This window comes from Condylura cristata, unplaced genomic scaffold, assembly GCF_000260355.1.
Source record: "Condylura cristata isolate star-nosed mole 26May11 unplaced genomic scaffold, ConCri1.0 scaffold00012, whole genome shotgun sequence".
Lineage (NCBI taxonomy): Eukaryota > Metazoa > Chordata > Mammalia > Eulipotyphla > Talpidae > Condylura > Condylura cristata.
In genome coordinates this window covers 2,953,850-2,976,110 of record NW_004567113.1, presented here as the reverse complement: position 1 = coordinate 2,976,110, position 22,261 = coordinate 2,953,850, and the positions used below count along the sequence as shown (strand labels likewise).

General features: G+C 32.9%; 1 protein-coding gene across 2 annotated transcripts in view; it reads left to right on the top strand.

The window, feature by feature from the left end:
- The window catches only part of BMPR1B (bone morphogenetic protein receptor, type IB), a 119,468-nt gene that overhangs the window by 31,125 nt on the left and 66,082 nt on the right, over positions 1–22,261 (top strand). The window contains exon 1 of one of the 2 annotated variants that reach the window (XM_004681112.2): positions 9,328–9,458. The exons of the other annotated variant lie outside the window; for it this stretch is intronic. The gene's annotated coding sequence lies outside the window, so the exon portion shown is untranslated. Of the gene's footprint in view, positions 1–9,327; positions 9,459–22,261 lie in introns of those variants that run through there. 2 annotated transcript variants of the gene reach the window in all.

Here is a 22,261-nt window from a genome sequence, read left to right as displayed (position 1 = left end):
ACTGCAATGCTACAATAGATACGCTATTTGTATGCTATTTTGTAGATATGCAAATATATCTTGGGATAAATTCCCTATAGTGGACTTGCAGAATTTGGGGACACATATAAAAATATCACTGTTTACACTGATCTCCCATAATTAAAATTTCTTAACTTATCTCAAAATATATTTGCTATATATATATATATTTATATGCCCAGTAATTTGAAAGCATAATAATATCAACATATATTATTAGTATTAGTTTGTACCAATGGTACAAAAGCAGTAGTGAGTAGAAGTTGTTGGTAGAACTCTAGTACTTATCCAAGCAAGGCACCAATTGTGCTTAGCTTCTTCACTGACATGAACTCGAAGCAACCAACCGTGTCAACCAATAAAACTCCAAACTAGTCAACCAAATACTCACTCACCCACATAGTTACCAGTCAGCCAAACTAACAGTAGCCCAGTAAATGAAACATCCAACCAACCCCATAAGTGCTAGCTTCATCTCATGATATCCTAAATGAAACGGTAAAAATTATTAATCTTTTTAAAATTCAACTTGAGTGCTTGTTTAATATTCTTTATGGAAAAAGGTGAAATATAACTAATGAAGTACTTTATCATAATAAATGTTGCCTTGAGACTTTTTCATAAAATGGAATTTTTACTAAAATGAATGGCTGATATAGACTCCAATTATTAAGACTTGACTTTGATGTTTAGATATTTGTGGACATATTCTCAAAAATGAAGTGAATCTTTTAACTCCAAGAAAAATGACTGGCGAAGCTTATTGCTTATGAGAAAACTAAAACTTTCAGCAACAGTTGGATTTTGGAAAGCTTGCATCTACTGATCATGTAACTAATCTGCATACTAAGAGAACCAAAACTTTTGTTCCAGATGATCAATGGGTGAAGCAAAATATATAATAGAGAGTACATTCTAGTTAATCAGAACAGTAACATTTAACTGATAGGGTTTCAGATTCTACATGCAACTGATTATATTATTTTCACTGAAATAACACTTAATTATAAAGTCATGTATGTTGCAGGTCTAAGATACTTGTTCATTCAGTTTTTGTGTAATAAGAAAGAATAGCCACTGTGATGTGAAAAAAAATTATAATATTCTCCATTTGAATGACATGTTCTGTAGACCTATTCTTCATAGTGTACAAGTATATCATATTGTGATAGATTCAATGCAAAACAAATACCCAGTTTCATCTATTAAGTTAGACATTAAAGATTATTTGCAAAAACATAAAATAATGTCAGGTCAGTGTTCTATTATTTTTTTTGAAAGTCTTAAAATAATAGAGGTTCATTAGTATTTTTAAATGAACTCTACATATTTTAACTTTTTTAGTTTAATTTTGAATATAGTAAATACCAATAATTATAATCCATGACAACAAAATATTTGAACCCCAATAACTCTTAGGACTGTAGAAGAATCCCAGAACAAACCACCTGAGAATTTCTGACTAGAGGAATCAATAATTTTAAACGTCACAGATCTCATCCCACCTTTGCCAGCGGCTCACCTTTTTGTTTTCAGGCAAATGACCATTCTGGCCTATTCACCTCTACTATACAATGACAACAGTAATACTCAACATGGCAGATGTATTTTGAGGATTACAGATGTAAGATTTATAAACATGTAAAAGCAACCTGACAAATGATTGCATCTTTAATAAGTACTGGTACTATGTGGTGTTTGGGAACAAGGGAAATGAGCATCTTGCAAGGCTACACAACTGAGAAATGGCAGAAGTCCTGGTTAATATAGTTGAAACCCATTTTCCATGATGTAGATATGAAGAATGCACATAGCAAAGAACTTATAGAGAGCCCCAGGTATTTTGAAGTAGACAGAAGGTTAGAAAGTGTTTCTTCCTATCATTTCATTTTATTAAAAAAGTTTGTTAGGAATAATGACATACAGTGTTGTGACCACTACATTGTTTTGAACATGTCAACATTTTAAACACAGTTCTCATCCTTTCTTAGCCTTCTCCTATTCGTTTTTGCTTGGCCAGACTAAAAGAACATAAATATTTTGGATATACCTGTACTTACCTTTCCTACATAGAAAGCAAACATAAAAAACAAATGAGAAAGAAGCAAAAAGGTGCGGTCAGTTGCTATGGCCTATCACTAATTGCTGATTCTCTTATATTGGTAACAAAATTATGAACTTTTTTTTTTTTCAGACCTTGGGTGCTTTGTAGAAGTGATTTTACACATAGTGGGGAGTTACTTACTACTGAAATTTAGAAATCAAAAGGGACTAAAAGTTTGGAGAAGAAAGTGCATATGACTCCCATAGTCGATGACTTGTCTCCTGAGATTAAGGTAATTAAAAAATCAGGAGAACTTTCTATTTTGGGAGTGGTTTCCTAGAGGGAAGGACATAAGGGTAAGCTCCTACTTTCTCTCTTCACCCATCATCCTAAAATACTTTCTGGAGCATGAAACTTTTGTTATCACTACTGTATTGCTCTATTGTGTTTACCTGTTCTTTCTTTTGTCTTAAGAATCCATTTCCACTTAACTACTGCTAAGGAGAAGTAAAAACAAACTGAATTACTATGTGTATCACAGCAAAATATAACCTTTATTTAAGTATAGTCTTTGTAAATAATAAACTCAAGTAAAATCAAAGTTATTTCCAGACTACCCTAATATGTAAATTTAATTCAGAAAATTCACAACCTCTTGTTTATTTTTGGCAGTTTGTCCTTTAATTTTTTTCCCTTTCTTTAATAAAATAGTTTCCTTTTTAGTCTGCTCAGATCCCTTTCTCAGTAAACTTATTAATGCATACTCACAAGCATAAATTATTTTACATGTATGTGATTGTTCCTGAATATATAATTTTATGTCAGCCTTAAGATATTGCTGAAGTTAGTTGAGTGTAGTCAGTGATAGTCAGATATTCACCCATATCTAATCTATAACAATTTGTGTACTTGGTTGTGAATTATTTCCTGTTTCTGGATCCATGCAGATTTGCATTTATTTTTATTCCTCCTGTTCTTGTCCTAGACTTTAGAAGTTTAGTTGTCCTTTTCCTAAACTCTTTATTAAGTAAGGGCAGAATTAGAAGTAGTTAGAGATATAGCATGTTACAGTGTTTTGGAATATTTTGGTTACCAGAGCAGCCGCTCCTTTCTGCACATGATTCCTTTTTTTAGAAGCACCCATTATCACTCTCTTTATTACCCATATAGGGAATGTGGTAATGGGAAAGGAGTTATTATGGGGCACCGCTACATTTCACTTTTGACTCAGGGTTATTTACTTAGTACTAAATTTTTTAATCTAGGTAGGTATATTTGGCCAAGTCTTTTCTAGTGATCTAGTTCATTCATCAGTATTACTTTCACAAACATATCCTGAGAACCTATGTTTATTGCTTGAGTTGTATTTGGTTAACCATCACTGCTGGTTTTCTGAACAAACATTCTAGACTTCTGTAGATTTCTAAATCAATAGCACAGGTTAGGTTAGAAATCACAACTCTACAACTCTTTGGAGTCAGTTATCCTGTTACACGTGTGACTTGGCCTATGGTGTACACTGGTGTTTGGTTACCTGTTTTGTATATAAGTTACTCCAGGTTGATATAAAGGCACAAGCATAAACATCTCAGGTTTTCCTTTCAGGGTTCCTTTGCTCTTTCTTCCCAGTGCACTCATTTTCTCTTTGTCCTGAAACCCTTCTTACCGAGGGTAAGAAAACAACTCTTTGATCATAACCCAGAAGGAATGTCTGAAGGCAGACCTTCCTCTCTGAGACACACTGTGGCCCTGATTGTGCATCTGCATTTGTGAGAAGACGGAGTCCAGCAGGCAAATGGTGGGGGAGCTTCACTGAGACGAGGACAGGATGAAAATTCGTGAGCAGAAGGTATGTGTTGAGTGGAGAGGGATATTTGCACCTGCTGTTCCTGTCTTCTCAGTGGAGTAGTAGAAAAGAAAGGAGACATCTGGATCTTCAAAAACGTTGATGATTTGGCAAGACATTGGTGGGGGAGTGGGTAGGGAGAGAAGAAGAGAGGAAGGCAGGTAGAACAGGATCTCAGATCACAAAGGCACTACTGTGCTAGTACATGTGAGAGTGTCCCTGCTTCTGCCTTCCCTGTATCTTGTGGAATACTGGTAAAGAGAATCCAGGGTTTTCTGATTCTGAGAAGAAAAGTAAACCTGAGAAAGTTGACATGTGTAATGTAAACTGTATACGCGAGTTTACCAGTCATACCAGTTTTGTGGCTGAAGTTTAGTCCTGAGTAGTAACTCTGGTTTGGGGCATGAACATTCAGGCTCTGCATGATGGACTTAGAAGGAAATTTGTTGTAAAAGTTTTTGTTAGTGTGTCATTAATTGGAGGGTTTGTTCAGTATCGAGACATTTTTGAGGTTTAGAAAATAGTAGGAAAATTTGGCTGGGAAGAGACAGGCTTTGTGAAAGTAATTTGTTACTTGTGAAGCCTCACTGTACACATATCTGTGGTGTGTATGTGTGTGTGTAAAATAAATAATTATATAAATACCACAGGAAGAATTATTCCAAATGTATAAGTTAAATTATTCAAAATTCATATAAATTATTCAAGTATATAAATACATTTGAACATGTTTATATGATTTATAATGAATATTTTAATTTTAAATGGATCTGACTATCCTGTACCATTAATAAACATAGTCTGAAATTTATATTGATCATTTTGCTGGTAGGCAGATTTTTTTCAATCTTGATTGGGAACTCAGTCATTCAATGGCAAGACTTTTCTCCTGAATCAGTTTTTACTTTAGTGTTTAACAGAAGTTTTGAGTACACATTTTCTAGTATGAAAACTGGTAACCTCAGATGTCAAATTCTAATGCCAATTGTCTGTTCTTGGCATCTTAAACCAACAATCAAAATATAAAATGAATTTCCCCAAGAACAAATGACCATTAATATGAACTAGTTTTACTTAAGCATGTATAACTAGATTATTATATTGGGTTGTCATATTTTTCATGATGTGTGTTGATACTAAATATTTGATTATTGTTCAACTTGTTATATTATCAGTGAAGTAGAGCATAAAAGGTGATATTGGAGAAAACATTAAAGGTTTACAGAAAGGTAGCAGGAGTTTGATGTTACTAGCAGAGAAGCTAATGAGATTTACTATGTTTTTAAAAATTAGTCAGCATTAGTGTAATATTCCATCAGGGAGCTTTTATAATGCCCACAAGAATGTGTTGGTAGAGAGATCAGATTCCAGGCTCACCTTCAGTTGCTTTCTCTAGTTGACATAACACACACCTGTGTGTTCTCTTCTCTGACCTCAAAATTGTTTTGAAAAGCTTCTGACATCCTGGAACTGTGAAAAAGAGCAGATTTTGATTTGTTTTCTGACAAGTAGGAAAAGTAAGTTCTAAATGGCATGTTTGATCTATACTTGGTATTTACACTTTAAGACCTGGTTTATTCTGTATTGTTTTAATCAAATATGGGACAAAAATCTCCTAGATTCCATGATAGATTAATGTTTTTTTTTTTCTGAAGCATTGTAACATGCTACAAATAGAAATACATGTATGCATTTATATGATCGAAATATATAAATGTAAAATGTCACTCACATTTTTTCCTCATCATCTTAGAAAATAGCTCTTGAAATAGTTAAATTGCTTATGAATAAGAATAGTGCTGGTAAACAAAACTGATCTTAATCTACTTTTACAAAGTGATAAAAGTTTCCTCGTTAACATACATTTGCTCAGGGCCCATATTATTAGAAATGTCACCTAAGAGAAAATTTCTCTTTGCAATCATACTGCTCTACATATACTTTAGAAAATGGAATCAGCTGACCTTTTGAAAGATGCTGAAATGTATATAAAGGTTTCATTAATCTTATGAAACAAGATTTACTATTTTTATATTTCAGTATCCCTCGGCTCCTAGGTTGATTTTTATTAAGTTTATAGATTTTCCTTTCTAGAATTTAACATCAGATGGTTTGGCATCAGCAGCTTATTCCTTGCAATCTATTTAATTGAGTAGCTTCTGCTGTTTATACTAAAATGCAGATAAATGACTTTTAGCACACTGTTTATATTTTAATAGTTCCTGAAATGAGTCAACATTATCTGCTAGTGTCTGCATGTCATAACTAATGATCTCTGTGCTTATACTTTCTTGCTAGTGAGGAGACACTGAACTCTCCAAAGGCAAGAGCCTGGCACAGTTAAAAGTGGGTGGATTGCTAGGGATGGCGCCTATTCGACAAGGCTTTCTTTCCCTAATGGGAATGAAGTGGGAGGGGAAATGTGTCCTTTACTATGATTTTAGCATGCATGAAAGTTGTCATAAAGTGCTGTATCCTGAGGACTGTGATGAAAATTTTTTAGAAAAGAACTACTAGAAGATTTTTTTTTTAACTCCATGTCATCTATCTAATGATTAGAACAAGTTTTATACTTCCCTGCGCAAACAACTTGACTAAGATGATAAGGAGAACAGCCAAGACATTTTCATATTGCTACCAAATGATGACTAAGGTTTTACTGATGGAAGCAATATGTTATTATTATTATTGTCTACCAAGAAAAATGCAAAGAAAGCAAGTAACTTCTATGGCTAAATAGTCATTTCTCATATAAGTGGGATCTATTCATTTTTAAGGATTTTCCTGCTTTCTCCTTGGGTGAAGAGGGGAAGCAACTGTAAGATGTTGCTCCTAGTAAGAATGCACAGCTCTAATGACCATTAATAGTGAAAACTGCCATGTTTTACCATTCTCTGATTCATTAAATAATAATTCTTGCCTTCCATACTGGTTCATTTTCAGGGTTTTTAGATAGAGAAGAGGCATTTTGCAGGTGAACAATAAATTGTTTCTTAACTGAAATATCAATAAAGTTTAATAAAATTTTTTGTTTGACTTCATATTTTCTTTGTAAATATGTTCTCTGGAAAACATAACTGAAGTGTCCCTTTTAGCAGCCATTGTTATTTGCCTCTCTCATGGTGCAGTTATTTGGAAGTGCTTTGGTCATTTATGTAGAATGCGAACCTGTATGTATATCATATGTTCTTATTTTGATATAGAAATTTAAGATAATTATCCAATGCATTTCAGAGAAGATTATATAACACATATAGCTGCCTTAAAATACAGAAACAACTGAAGAAAGGGTTTATGAAAGATAATAATTTTTCATGTCTTAAATTCAGTTTGTTGTTGTTGTTGTTCTTTTGTGGTGGTTGTTTATTGTGATTCCCTATTGAAAATTATTCTTAAAAGAAAGAAAGAAACACTTTGAACTTGGAAAATGATGTGTGGGTTAGTACTTACCGGCATAAATAAAGAGATAGGACTTGGATAAAAATAACATAGAAGACAATTTTCAGGTAAAATCAGAGAAGCTTTTTAAAGTTTAGGCCCCTCAGGCTACTAGACTTCATACAGTTAAAAAAAAAAAAAAGATTGCTTTTGGAGAATGTTTTGAAAACTGAAACTATTTGTTTACTGAAAGAGGAACAGCTTGAGCAGCATCAGGCCAGAATGTTCCACTGTGTGCTATACTCAGATTTAAGATAACCAAATCATTATAGTAGTGTAGTCTCAATTCAGTCTTTCTTTGGTGTTTGTGCCCAGAAGTCAGTAAGGTTGCCCTTTGGCAATTTTATTCCTATACATAAAAGCAAAAGCAAAGCTAATGGTGGTTCAGAATTGTGAGCATTATTTTGATGACCAATAAAGTATAATTTCAAAAAAATATTTCTTTGTAAAGTATCACAATTCTATTGCTAGTCATAGCTATGTGTGTGTATATATATTCTCTTTCTATATATATATTCATATATATATATATATATATCACCAAATTCAACTATCTTATTTTAAATGCAAAGACCAGATATGATAATATTTAAGAAAATATTAAGATTTTTTTTTTGTGGCATATCTCACAAGTACTGGTTGGCCTTAGAGTGCTACATGGAATTTAAATGGAGTTTTATAATTAGTCTGTGCCTGAAAATAAGGCAAAGTTAAAAGACATGTCAAATTGTGATGAGACAAATGCTTTTATGGACTCAGAAATTCCTTTGGGCCCTACTACTTTGGGGGGAAAATAGATACATACACACACACATACATGTATATATATGCATATATATAATAGAATTTCTAATGTTTTTATGCCACTTAGCTTAGACAGAAATTAGTATATAATCAATGAAAACAGAAAAAATGCATTAATATGCACATTGTATTTAAATTTGACATCAGTACATTTTCTTCATTTCAGTTCCTTTTTCTGTATATAAACTTTTTTTCTTCTTATTTTAAACCATCTGCCATTAAGAAAGGGTATCTGTTCTTTGAGTAAGGTTTTAAATTTTAAATTATTGTTTAAAATGGTGTAGGTATAAGCTGAGGGACAGATGGTTTTGTGTTTATACAGAGTATAAAAGTAAATAGAATGAAAGTTTGATGTGACTGAATGGTCAACAGCCTTTTAATGACCAAAATAATAAATAAAAGCAAAACGATAACTTTTATTCCTCTCTCCTAACATCAAATTTAAGGTTTGTCAGCATAGTTGGTCATTTTTCCTTAATCTGATAGTCTTTGCAGACAGCTTGTGTGTAATAAACATTTCTTAAGTCAGTTTGAACTTGCTCCCAATTTGATGTTGGTTCAAATAAATACATTATGTTAATTTAGCCATACATAATGAATTAAGATAGTTGTTTCTCAAATAGGATTTTTATATGTAAATTTTAATGTCAGTTTAAGTGGCTATGATGGGCTTAAAATACAAAATTAATGGTAAACTTTTGGTGTTCAGGCACCTAACAGTTTGAAAGGTTTCAAATTAAAATGAGATTGACATTTAGTAACTTTTTGAAATGTAGCACATCAATTTATGAATTTGTGCCTTTTTAAAAGTAAACCTTAGCTTCCATTTGAACAAAGTATCTTCTCAATATCAAAGGGTTATATCAAAAAATAGATTTTTTTCTGCTTTACCTATAATCAAGAGACAGATTTTAACCATCTGGAAATGTTACACAATACCCTGTGGTCAGTGACTTTTTTCCTATTCTTGCTTTTTTATTTACTCTTTGATTCTAAGATTTCCTTTCTCTTTCACCTTCCCACTGTCGTATTCCGTGTCTCCTGAGCACAGCTCAATGCCTGGCTGGAATAATCTCTCTTGCCAGTTTATAATCAAAGGGAGTACTGAGAAAAACAGCTGAGCTGTATTAAGCAACCACCGTCTGGACAGCATTTCTTAACTGCTGAATAACACATCACAGGTGCAGGATTAGTGTTGCCTATGGTGCTGGGCTTTTTAGTGGAACCCCCTAGCAATTCTGTGCCTCCCCATATCTCTCATCCCAGGAGCCTGGCAACGATATATCAAGCATACAGAAGTCAAAAGTGAGTAGTGGGAGAACCTTTCTGTCTTTGTTTCCTTAAAAAAAGAAAAAGTAAACACTATCGTATAAATTCTGGTACTCCCCACCCAAAAATAAATCGAACTTAGTCTTTTTTGGCACAGAGTGAATAAAATAAAACAATTCAGGGGATTCAAGAAATGTACGTGTATGGATCACATGGCAAGAAAATGCAGTCTTGTTTAGCTGGTCTTGGCAGTTTATAGTAAGGTTACTTTTGAGCTAGTAACATTTTTCCGTTTATTGTTTTAACTTTTGTGTTGTATATGTGGGTTGTTATGTACATGTCCCTATACACTTTCTAACATTGTGATGGTTAAAATCAAGTGTTTTGACTGTGTAAAACTCTAATATTATAATTGCTTGTAATTTTTGTGAACTCATTTGCTATCTGTGACATATAACACTAAATCCATATATTATAAAAGTCAAGGTTTCTCTCTTGCAAATACAGTTTTTAAAAATACAGAATAATCTTTAAGGATAAATTATTGATTTGAATGTTAAAATAAATTAATATTTTCAAATAAAGTTACTTAGTCATTAACTTTCAATCAGAAGCTTATAAATTGTCAGAGGAAACTTTGCACTCAGAAAAATGAAGGCAGGTATATTTTAGTAGTTTTATATCATCTTTGCTTTCTATCTTAGAGCACTTTTCTGTGAAGCATAACACATAACTATAAAACAAAGACATGTAGATGCATGTTTTGAACTGTTGTTTCTTCAGTTTATAGTGTAGTGTTTCTCTTAAAAATTTTAAATGGCTGTCTTAATACACAGATTTCATCTTGACTTGTTTTGTTGCTTGCTATCATTATTCCATATTGTTTCACCAGAGATAGACCTTTAAACTCATTAGTGATTGTGGCAGAAAATAGGTGTTTTCTAGTATTAAAAGCATATGTACTATTTATTATGTCTCTAATGATTAAAGATTTGAAGTTGCATTTTTGGGCTACCAGACATCTTAACGAAGGTTAACGTATCCTTTATCAGTTATCCAATTTGAGGATACATGAAAGGTTAGAGACAGAGGGGTACTAAATTCTTTCCAGGCTTTTATTTTTCCCCCCTTGGAAAAAATAATAGCATGAATATGGTGTGATTTGGTTTCTGATTTGCCTGGCTTACTATGCCTTTAAAAAAAAAAAAAAAGCATGAGTCTATTCAAAGTAGATTTACACACCAAGCTGTCTTGGGAATGCTTTGTAAAACTGCAGAGTAAGTTGTGAATTATTGGCAAGTTGAACATCTGATTTGATTAGCTTCAGATCTCTGTGAAACAGAGCATTGATAGACACTTCACTGAATAAATCATAGCTCCTGCTCCTGGCTTGGATATCTGCCAAAGCCTTGTCAAGTATTTGATATTATGGTCAAAGACAATAGTTCAGTGTCTTTTCTAGAGTGTGGATTTGAACAGACATATTAAATATTTTAAAATTCAGATGTATTTTACATTTTCAGTCACCATACTAGTTGTCATTATTTGTTTTATTAGTATTGATTAAAGTTTATATTAAATTATCTTTTTAAAAATTATTTATGCATGCAAGAGGTGAGGTATAGGACAGAGGTATAGGGGATAAGCAGATACAGCAGAAACAAATTGGGGAGCAGAACAGGCATATCTACTACTGAGGGGTGCAGTGGGCAAGACAGTAGAGTCTGCTGTGCCATGTGGGTCACCTGCCTGGCTGGGGACTGAACTCACACTGTGGTGGCTGGCAGTAGTTTGATAGTGCTTTATTTAACCCCTGTGCCACCGTGGAGGCTCCATCTCTAATAATAAATTTAATAAAAATGGTGACTATAAACATCCCAGACTTACTCCCAGTCTTGTGGGGTTATCTTTATGTTTTTCACTGTTGAGTATTATATTGGCTGGTTTGTGATATATGGCATTTGTTATATTGAGATGGGTTTCTTCTATCCCCATAATTTTTTTACTTTTTATCATAAGTGGGTGCTAAATCTTATCAAGTACTTTCTGTGCATAATGATATTACGCAATTTTTTATATTTATTTTTGTTGATATGGTATAACAAATTGATTTGTGTTTATTTAACCATACTTGCACACCTGGGATAAATCTCACTTGATCATGGTGTTTAATACTTACAGTATTCTGTTACATTAAGTTTTCTAGTAATCTGTTGAAAAGTTTTGAATTATGTCCATCAAGAATATTGGTCTATAACTTTCTTGTGCTATCTTTGTCTGGTTTCATTATTAGGGAACATTGGATCTTAAAATGTATTTAGGTGCATTCCTTCTTGAAATTTTAGAAACAATTTCAGCAAAGTTGATATTTCTTCTTTAAAAGCTTGATAAAATTAATTTGTAAAGTTTATTCCTGGAGTTTTGTTTTGGGGAAGAATTTTAATTATTGTTTCAGTTTCCATGCTTGTGATTTGTTCATTCAATTCATCTTTTTTCCTCTGGGTTAGTCTTGGTAAACTATATTATTTTAAAAATCTATCATTTTCTTCACGGTTATAGAATTTATTGGCATACATAATTGTTCATACTAATTTCTTATGTTTTTTTATATTTATGGGCTATTTGTGGTGACTTCTCCTCTTACATTCATGATTCTGTTCATTAATGTCTTAATTTTTTATCTCTTTTGTTAGCCTACCTAGAGTTTCATTTGTTTTGTTTATCTTCTTGAAGAAACAGCTTTCTTTCACTGATTTTTGTATAACTTTATGATCTCCATTCCATGTATTTTCACTTTCCTTCCATGTACAAACTGTGTCTTTTATTTACAGGGGTTAGTTTTTTTTTTAATTTGGGATTTGTGTTGTTTCTAAGTATGGGTCTGTCTTTGTAATTATCATCCCCTTTATGGTTGCTTTTATTGCATCCCATAGATTCTCTTTCTTGTATTATAACTTTCATTTGTCTCAAGCTGCTTTTGTAAAAAGATTTATTTAGGCACTGGATACAGGCCAGAGATGTAGGGGTGGTAAGAGGCTTCACCAGAGACAAAGTGGGGATCAATGAAGTACACTACTGAGGGGAGAAGTAGGTGCGACAAGAGAGGCCTGCTGTACCATGTGGATCACCTTCCAAGCTGGGGAATTGAAGGCTCACTGAAGTGGCTGCTGCTGGCTTGCAGTGCTGTGTCCCAACCTGCTGTGCCACCAGGGAGGGCCCTCAAGCTATTTTTTAACTTTTGCTTTGATTTCTTCTTTTAAAAAACTGCTATTGAATAGCATGTAGTTTGATCTCCCTATATCTATAGATATCCCTGATAGTTGATTTCTAATTCCATGGCATTTAGGTCAGAGAAGGTGCTAGGTATAATTTTGATCTTTATACTTTAATTGATACTTGACTTGTAGGTCAACATTTAATTTATTCTTGAAAATATTTCATGTGTACTTGAAATATATAGAAGTTTTGGGGTAAAACGTTCTGAAGATATCTGTTTGAACTGCTTGATCTAGCTCCTCATTTAAAGCTGTTGTTTGTTTATATTTTGTCATGTTGATCTATGTCATAAGTGGGTATTAAAGCAACCTCGTTATTTTGTTATTTTTAACATCTTCATTATCAGTGTTCTTGTGAATTTTAGTGCTCCATCATTTGATACATATGCATTTTTGAGTGTTATTTCTTTTCGCATTAGATACTTAATTATAAACCAGTGTCCTCTGTTGTTCTCTATAAGAAGTCTGTTATAAGATATAAGTTTAGCTGCTCTTGAGTTTTTCTTTTTGGTTGCAGTTTGGTGGGTTGTATACTCATCTCTCAGCATTTAAATCTAAGTGTATACTTTAACAGTAAGGTGAGTTTCTTGTAAATAGCAAAGAAGTGGATGTTTTGAAATCCATTCAGCACTATACATCCCTTAACTGGTGAGTTCAGCCTGCCTAAGTTTAAGGTGATTATTGGAAAGTGCTCATTGTCATGTTATACCTTTTCTTTTTGCTTCAATTGAATGAGTTTGATGATTTTCTGCTATAAATGAATGTACCACAGGATAAAAAAAAAAGGAGTAATAATCTACTTCAACCTTGAGCACAGTTTTGATGTTTGTAAAGCAATAAACTCTAGGGTCCTCCCTGGTAGCACAACAGGTGAAGCGCTGCACTCCAAGCTAGCTACAACCACCTGAGTGCTGTGTCTGATTTCCCCCAGGAAGGTGACCCATTGGTGAGGCTGACTTCTGCCTCGCCTGCTGCTCCCCTCAGCAGTGTACTTTGTCAATCTGTCTCTTCTGCTCCCCACTCTGTCTCTGGTGAATCCTCTCACCCTCCTGTACCTCTGGCCTGTACCCCAATTCTGTGTGCATAAATAAATCAATCTTTATTTTAAAAAAAGCAATAAACTTTATATTTTTAACTGTCTCTTGATTTTTATTTATTTTATTAGATTTTTAAATTATTTAATTTATTTTTAATCAAATATTTTTTTTACATCTTTGTTAATTTTTAGACAGTATGGGATTTCTCCCCTCAGGTATGGTCATTTCTCCCACCACCAATACACACACAGTCCATCACCACAATCCTCCCCTCTCCTGCCTTCCCATCCCAGAAAGTCTCAGCTCTGTGGTCAGTTTTCAGTTTGTCTTTGTCTGACCTTTTGGTTCCTCTATTTTCCATCTATAAGTGAAATTTCCAGTATTTATCTTTGTCTTTCTGACCTATTTTCCTTCACATCATCCCTCCAGCTCCAACTATGTTGTCACAAATCAATGAGTTTATCATTTTTTGTTGTTAAGTAGTATTCCATTGTGTGTATAGACACCATATCTTTCTTATCCATTCATATATTTGGGGACACTGAGATTTTCCATAGCTTAGCTACGGTGAATAGTGCTGCAAATAAACATAGGAGTGATGATTTCCTTCTAATCTAGTGTTTGCATGTTCTTTGGATAGATACCTAGAAGTAGAATTGCTAGATCATTTGGCAGTCCATTTTTAGTTTTTTGAGGAGCATCTGCATGGCTTTTCGTAGGGACCGGGACAGTCTACGTTCCCACAAAGTATAAGATTTTCTTTTCCTCTACATCCTTCCAGCATTTGTTGTTTCTGTTTTGTTTGTTTATTTAATATAGCCAGTTTTCACAGATGTGAGGTGGTTGGTATATCATTGTAAAACCAGTTTTTTCATAGGCTTTTTGCTCACAGTGATAAATCTAGTGGGAAAGTAAAATGAAATAAGCCAAACCAATAAAAGGGCAAAATTGAAAGGATAGAATATGGAGGATAGGGGGTGGGTGAAGAACAGAAGAGAAATATTAACAAAGAAAATTAACAAAAATTTGAGTAATAAAAGAGAAAGATCTTGAAGAATGGAAACAGAAAAATTTAAGTAGTCTGCCTCAGCAGATAGTGAACAGCAATGACTCATTATTACTCATTTTTAATTGTGCAAGGATTGTGTTATATCCTTTATCTGGATTATCTAATCCAGTTCCACAGCAAATCTGAGTGCTCTCCATCCGCTGTAAAGAACTTTAAGTGCCTTGCCACGCCTACTGAGCAAGGAATTAAGTAATCTCAAATTTCAATTTTTTTTTTTAATCTGGTTTACCCTCTGTCTCCACTAAGCCTGTTTCCACTACTCTGTAAGGATACCTGCCATCAGTTTCTCACAGACATTATGTCCCTTTTCCTAGCATACCCCTTAGCAGTAACATTTTCCTTTGTTGCTCTCTCCTGATTTTGGTGACACTGAAAGAGAAAGTTATTCGTGCAGGTATTACCATTGTAAAGAATGCTTCTTTCCCCTTAAAGTATGTGTGATTTTTCCCTAATATTTTGGATCATATTGTGTCTATATTTTGTTACTTTTAAACAGAGTTTAGATATATACCTTAACTTTTTACTCCTACTTAGACTTAAGGTTGTACATTTACCTTTTTGTCAAAATTTTTATTAAAAACAACACAGAAAATTCATTTGAAAATTTCTCAGTATCAATAAAAAGAATTATGGTATAAAAATTGAATTCAGAGTTTGTAAATTGAAAACAGGTATCTAAAAATCTTTAAACTGAGTTAAATGATTCATGTTTCATGGAAATTACAATTCATTAATCAAATTCATAATTCATGATTATAAAAGCTATTTTTAAAGTTATAATTGTTTTAAACTCTGATTCAGGTTTATTCCTATGTGTTAAATGCATTGCATTTAAATCAGTTTTGTGTTAGAAAGGAAATGTGTTTTGACTCGCTTTTCTTTTACTCATCATTGTGTGCTGGATAGGGATAGAATGATTCATTGCCAATGTGTTGCTGGCTACTTTAGCTGTTGCATATTTTTTTTTTCTTCCTACTAATCTTTTTTTATTCAAAATACTTGAATTGAAACTTGTGATAATGAATTTCAGTGTCTTTCATTGCTCCTGCCTGCCCTCTGGTGTAGATGATAGCAAATAACACCACGTTTTGATAATTACTGAAATATTAAGAGCAAAATGAAACAAAGGAGGTTAGTTATTTATAGATACTGTGGCACAAAATATTCATGTCATTTTTTAATCAATTTTCTAAACTAAAATTTAAAAGTTCATTGTATGTTAATTTTTAATTTATTGGAATTTGTCATTCATAAAGCTTATTCTCTGCTTTAATTTCATAATGGATTAGGATATGCTATTCAATGCAATATATAAAAACGTACTTAATATCACAAACTTAGAGTGTTTTATTTATAGTTTTTTGAAGTGATACTTCTTACTGAGAAAAATATGATTTTAAACTAATATAGCTAAGACATACTTTAGGATGTAATAGATGCATATTAAAATTAAGGTTTATTTGCTACAAGGTCATGCTTTTGGTTTGTAGTATTTTTAATTTTATATTTGATCTATAAAAATGTATGCTTCTTTTCTCTGCAAAAATTCAACTAAAGAATATATGTATATAGTATATCACAAATATTTGAAAAATAAGTAGGAGTTATAGAAGAAGCAAATAGGTAGGTAGATAGGAATTATTTTATAGTGTTTATTACCAGGCTTCTAGCTAATCATTACCAGATTCCTGTTTCTAAATAACTGTTTATGAAAGTTCTTTTTAGCTTTACCTTAACTTGTAACTTACACAAACAAGAGATGTCATAGAAAACATATGTAATTATATAAAAATATATAAAATAGCTGAAAGCATGTATAGAGCTCTAATATAGATTCAGAAATAATATCCCAGATACTAAAAAAAATTGAGTTTTTTCTATTTAACATTTGTTATTGAATAAAAAGTACATTATTGCATGCTGGTTATTAGAAGGTTACTTCATGAAGTTTGATTAATCTGCCTAAGAGCCTATGTTACTCTCTCTTATATGAAATCATTAGGGTATATAATCTAGTTGTGATTAAGGTCATACCAGAAATATTCACACACAAAGACATATTTGTGACCGAAAATGATCTTGTGATTCATTTGTTCCTCAGAAACCTACTGGTCCTCTGAAAAAATAAGAACCAATTTTACACTAACTTCCACATTGCTTAAAGTTTATTTTAATATTTGTTGTTATTATTTTTGGTCTGCTGGTAATTACAGCACATGTGACTTTTTTTTTTTTTTAACCAACATCTTTAAACTTTGCTAAATACTACCGAGTTGTTTTCCATGTTGGTTAATCTATGTAAACTTCCATCAGCACCTTAGGACTCTTCCCATTTTCCAACCAGCAATTGGCATTATCCCCCTCATGTATTTTTGCAACAGACTTTTTTTCATTATACCCTGTATATTCCTTCCCTTTCTTCCTTCCTTCTATGTATGTATGTATGTATGCTTTTATCTGTCTCTCTATGTTTCTTATCAATCAGATGATACACCTATCTATTCTAATATTTTCCTCCATCACCATCTCTTCTATGCCCTGCAGCCTTCTCACCTTCTTCTCTTTAATAACCTCAGAAAACTCAGTTCAGCTACACTAGTTAATACTTACTTTGCTTTGTCAATTAATTTTATTTATTTCCCAATATATGTGAAATCATTGAATGTTTCTATTTTTTTGTATGCTTCACTGTAGATTATCTCCTTGAGTTCCATTCTGCTGTGAATAGTAGCATAATATGTAGCGATATAGTATTCCATTCTGTGGATAAACCAATCTTCTGTATCCAACACTCTATCAGTACACAATTAGGTGATTTCATATACTTGGTATTGTAAATAATGCCACGTTGTGGAGCTTACACATCTTTTGGTGGAGTCTGTAGGATTTTCTAGATATTATATCACATGTAAATGACAATAGTCTCACTTTTTTCCCCAGTCTGGATTCCTTTTATTTCTTGCCATTATACTGTTGTCCAGTTAAAATCTCTAATATCAAATTAAATAGAAGCGATGACAGTGGACAACACTCTTGTTCAGTGAGAACTGTTATTTTTGCTATTAATATGTCTGTAATATTAGAAATTTTTTTGTGACATGTGACCATTATTATGTTGAGGTGAGCTCCTCTGGTGCTATTTTATAATAAATGGGTGCTGAATCTTGTGAGATGTCTTTATCTGCATTTATTAATATCATATGATATATGTTTGTTAATGTCATATATTATAAATTGATTTGAATCTATTCAGTCATCCTTTAATCTGTAATAACTCCCACTTGGTATGGTGTATGATCCTCATAATTTTTGTTGAATTTGATTTGCTTTTTTGTTGAACATTTTCATATCTATATTCATCAGAAATATTATTCTATTTTCTTATCTTTATGTGTGAAATTCTTGTATGATTTTTATATTAAAGTAATTTGGTTATCATAGACTACAGTAGGGAGTATTCCTTCTTTTTTAATTTGTAGGGATAATTTGAGTAAAGTGGGCCTATGTTCCTTAAGATTTGATAAAATCATTCGAATGCCATTTGATCCTAGGTGTTTATGTTTTTTCTGGGGCCCGGGGTAGGGGTTGATTCTTGTTACTATTTCCATAATTGTGATTAGTATGTTCTGATTTTCTACTTGTTCTTAGTTTAGTCTGATAAACTGTACTATTCTAAAAATTTATTCATTTTTTCTTATTATTAAATGTATTGACTGTGGTTATTTGGAGTCATCTGTCATCATAGTTTGTATTCTATAAAATGTGCTGATTTCTCTTCTTTCATTCCTAGTTCTTCTTGCCTTTTTTAGCTAGCTAAAGTGGGTTGCTTTGTTTATCTTTGTGAAGAAACAGCTATTAATTTCCTTGGTATTTTGTGTGGTCATTTTGATTCAGTTGATTTCTACTCTTATTATTTCCTTCTACTAATTATATTTATGTGAACTTTACTGTAGGTTTTGGATTCTTCTTGCTTAATATAAGCCTGTATTGCACTTAAATTCCCTATTAATGCTGATTTTGCTGCATCCCTTAAACAGATTGTTTTTATCCTTATTTTCATTAGTTTCCATTACCTTACTGTTCATTGTCATGATAGTTTTAGTAACTGCCTGAGTTAACCAAAATGTAAACACCTTCTCCAATCACATATAAGAAGTGTCTGGATTCACTCTATTAAGCTAAATATTATTTATTAGAGAGAGAGTATGTTGGTTAATAGAAGGAGAAAAGAAACTGAAAGATGGAATGAGCTCCTAAAGGGATTTATTTAATCTAGTATTTACTCCTCAGAAATTTCTAAATAGTCTGCTGTTTTTCCCTTACCTTGTTCTGTCAGATTTATTTTCATTTTTATTACTAAATACAAAACAAAGAGACAGATGCTGCTGTCTGAAGGAATAATCAATTTTGTTGAAAATTTGTTCAGCTTCATTAAGTAGAAGCCATTCATTATTTAACTTTCCTTGGTGAAAAAATACTGTTTACTATTGCTTTAGGAAATACAATGTAATATTCTATATATATATTCTTTAGTTAATGGCTAGTCATCATCCTCTTATTTTCAATGCTTATATGCTTTATAAAAATATTAACATATATGTAAAATGAAGATCTAATGCAGATCTCACACTACTTGAGTGCACTGAGTAAATCACACTACATTATCTCATTACTAATCTGCCTTATTACTGCTTCAAATGGAGTATTAAGTATATAATGAAGTGTAAAAATTTATTCTGTTAATTATCTTTGGAATGCTGATACTTAGGATATATCTTCTTTATTCCTACTGTACTGTTCAGCTGAATATTCACATTAATAATAAATATATATGTTTCCTTCCAATTTTTATTTCAACTTCAACATCTGAATAAATTCATGTTTGCATAAAGTGATAATTATGTACATATGCATGTATTATCCTTTATGCCATAACTCATATGATGTTATTTTTAATCCAATATTCATGGCTTACATGTATGTTGCTTGCTAGAGTTTGCACAAATTGGTATGATTGATATGAAAGTGTTCCTTTTATAAATTACTTTTTTTGGCAAAGATTATGCATACAGAACTGGGGTATAGGCCAGAGGTGTGGAGTCAGTGAGAGGCTTCACCCGAGTTAGAGTGGGATGCAGGACAGGCAGATGGACGAAGTACACTGCTGAGGGGAACAGCGGGAGGGTCAGGAGAGGTCTGCCATGCCATGTGGGTCACCTCCAGGGCATGAATCAAACTCATGCTGAAGAGGCTTTAGGTTCTTAGTGCTATGCTTTAGCCCACTGCACTACCAGGGAGGGCTGATAAATTACTTTTAGCTTCTCAGTGCTGTGCTTTAAGCTGCTGCACCATCAGGGAGGGCCCAAATTACTTTTAATAATAATAAAAGTAGATAAAATAGTTCAGTTTCTCACTGACCATTGTTCTCAAGTGTTGACTATTAAGATATTGGTGATGACACTACAGAGTGGTATAATATGGTTCCTTTATTTCACTCCTTTAATTGACAACTAATTGAACAACTACACATAAAACAATTTTTCCTTTATTTATTACTCCAATAGGCTGGAGAGATCTAGCATCTGTGTATCTGAAGGTGACTGGCTCTGGTCTGTTGGAGGCAGTGGATTCAGTGAGAGCAGAGTTAGATGATCTGCCAGCCTGCTCTGGCACCAAGTGAGAGGAGGACAGAGATAGCCTAAACATACATACACCAGGCCCATAAATCCCCAAGTGTGGAAGGAAGATATACTACAATCTTGTAGAGGATGGTAACAAACTAACTTTAAGGACAAAAGGAATGACAGGTCATTACTGAGCTGTTGAATTAGTAAGTAAAACTTGACCAAAAAAAAAAAAAGATTTTAGAAAGGTTAAAGAGACAAAGAGAGTAACACATCACCATGCCACATGAAATTTCACAGTAACATAGTATCACAAAGAGAATGATAATTTTCCATAAATCTAACTTAAGGACACAGATGATGGCCTAATATGCAAAAATCAAAGTTATTGTCATGAAGTAACTCGGTGAGCTATGGAAAAAATTCAAAAAAGGCAATTCAGTGAGCCTAAGAATAAAATTAATGAGCTGAAGTACTACTTTAACCAGGGATATTGGCATTATAATAAAGTACCTAACAGATTAAAGGTTTAAAGTACTCAATAAATGAAGAATAGAAATATAATTAGACCAGGTATGGTAGAAAGAACTAGCAATCTGGAATCATAAGCTAGAAATGAAAGAGAAAGAGAAGAAGAAAGAAAGAAAGAAGAAAGAGAAACAGACTAAAATTTTAAAGCAGAATTGATGGCTTCATTAGGAAAGGTAACATGAGGATAATGGGTATTCCTGAAGGAAAAAAGAGGGAGAAGTGAACACAGAACCTATTCAAAGAAACAACTAGTAACTTCCCAAACCTGGAGAAAGACTTGCATATACAAGTATATGAAGGTAACAAAACAATTATATAATTGTAAAGAGACCTACAAGAAGACACACAGTAAAATTTTCAAAACTTGATTACAGAGAATATTAAAGTTTGATAGTGAAGCCTGTATAAAACACTTAAAGTTATTCCCATCAAGCTGTCATCAGATTTCACAGCAAAATCTACAGTTTAGGGAAGAGTAGAATGACATATTCAAAATAATCAAAAATAGACCTACCAGCCAAGAATACTATCAAGAAAAGCTGTTCATTAAATCTGAAGGAAAAACAATGGGAGCAAAACCTGAAGTCATTCACCACAAGTAAGCTTCCTTTGTAAGATGTGTTGAAAGGAGCTCTTCCACCTGAAAAACAAAAACCTGAACTACACAAAAATATGAGCAAGATAGTAAATAGCAGAGATATCAGAAAGTAGAACTCTATCTCCAAACAGGATACTAAACATTAAAGTGTATCATAAAAGTAAACGGGATAGAAACATTAGAATAAAAGATACTTTAATTTGGTACTGTGTTCAAAAGAAAGAAAGCCATGATTTGTGACAAAAAATTATTGAAGGATAGGATGGAACCTGTAGTCAAAGACAGCTAAAATGGCAACATCAGGAAAAGAATTGAGCTATGAGATACTCTATGTGAACCCTATGGCAGCCACAAAATAAAAATCTGGGTCAGAGACACAAGATATAAACAAACAGGAAACTGAGAAATGCACCATGGAAATCTGCCAAAATAAAATGACAAATAGAAGCACAAGGACAGTAAAATAATGGACACATAATAGAAGAACCAGGAAACAAAATGTCAATAGAAAGCCTTCCTGTATCAATTATCACTCAACTAAAAATGGACTAAGCTTAATAATCAAGTGGCACATTGTGATTAAATCTATTTTTTAAAAATTAATAACCCGGGGCCCTCCCTGGTGGCGCAGCGGGTTAAAGCACAGCACTGAGAATCTAAAGCCGCTTCCGCATGAGTTCGATTCCCGCCTGCCCCGGAGGTGAC